General features: G+C 41.4%; 1 non-coding gene across 1 annotated transcript; it reads right to left on the minus strand.

The window, feature by feature from the left end:
• Positions 1 to 1,049: 1,049 nt before the first annotated feature.
• On the minus strand, positions 1,050 to 1,152 carry LOC126000403 (U6 spliceosomal RNA). Its single transcript, XR_007492733.1, has one exon. It is a non-coding gene; the product is annotated as a U6 spliceosomal RNA (small nuclear RNA).
• Positions 1,153 to 1,522: the final 370 nt, after the last annotated feature.

Genomic DNA, 1,522 nt, shown 5'->3' on the forward strand with positions numbered 1-1,522 from the left:
CCTGCAAGGCAAACACCCTACCGCTTAGCTATCTCTCTGACTCTGGAAATTGTATTTTTAAAAACAAAACCTGAAAGCAAACAGCATATGGATTAAGGAGAGAATGAAGAAATAAAGTATGACCTATTCATACTAAAAATAATTCTATAAAACATAAATTGATACATAAACTGAAACACTGGATACAACAGGCACATGATGTTGAATCAAGGAAGCCAGATTAAAAGAGTAAATTGTCTGATATCATGGGCATAAAAGCTCAGGCATTGGGGCTGGAAAGATAGCATAGCAGTAGGGCATTTGCCTTGCAAGGAGCCAATCCAGGACATACGGTGGTTCAAATCTCAGCATCCCATATGGTCTCCTAAGCCTGCCAGGAGTGATTGCTGAGTGCAGAGCCAGGAATAACCCTTGAGAGCCTTGGGGTGTGACACAAAAACAGAAACAACAACAATATCTACAAAGCTCAGGCAGTGACAAAGCAAATGTATGGCATTATAACTCCTATTTGTGATTAATTGGTAAGAGGTGGATTTTGATGCTGACAAGACCACAAAGGACTGTCTTAGAGGATAGTAAGTTTTGTTATCTGCCCTGGGCTTTGACTATAGAGGTATTACATGGGTAAAAACTCATAAAATCATAAATTTAGTGGTTGGTGAAATAGTACAATGGATTGGGCATTTGTTTGCATGTGGTTCCATGCAAGGCACCACTTATGGAACGCTGGCAGGAGTGACCCATGAGCAGGAAATCCAGGAGTAAGCCTGGAGTACCACCAAATGTGGACTCCACGATACATTTCAAATGTAGAAACCTGAGCAATAGCATAGCAGTAGGGCATTTGCTTTGCACATGGCAAACCCTAGACGGACCCTGGTTCGATCCCCAGCATCCCATATGATCCCCCGAGCCTGCCAGTAGTGATTTCCGAGCAAAGAGAGAGGAGTAACACCTGAGCACTGCCAGGTGTGGCCCCAAACGAAAGCAAACAAAACAACAACAACACCACAAAAATAAAGGGTGCTTTACTTTATCTGATTTATATATTAAATATGGAATGTTTCATGAATTTTCTTATCACCCTTGTGCAGAAGCCATGCTAATCTTCTATCATTCTAATTTTGGTATATGTACTGCTGAAGCGATCACTTACCGTATTTTCTGGCGTATAAAACGACTGGGCATATAAGACGACCCCTAATTTTACAGTTAAAACATAGGTTTAGGCCTATATTTGCTGTATAAGACAGAATGTTCCTGTGCTGCAACTGTATCTTCCACAGTGAGCCAATCACAACAAGCAAAGGTCCAAATGTTATACTGTAATAGACTTCCTCTCTGACTCTGGCCAATCTGAGCAGGCTTTTTACAGTGTAGATTCGGATCCAGAACATTGTCTAATTTGCATGCATAAAAAGCCTGCTTGGATTGGCTGAGTTAGAGAGGCAGTCTGAGCAGCCTGGCAGTGATTGGTGCAGGATCAAGTTGGAAAATTCGTTTTGTGGTAATATTCAGACAA

Source organism: Suncus etruscus, chromosome X, assembly GCF_024139225.1.
Source record: "Suncus etruscus isolate mSunEtr1 chromosome X, mSunEtr1.pri.cur, whole genome shotgun sequence".
Lineage (NCBI taxonomy): Eukaryota > Metazoa > Chordata > Mammalia > Eulipotyphla > Soricidae > Suncus > Suncus etruscus.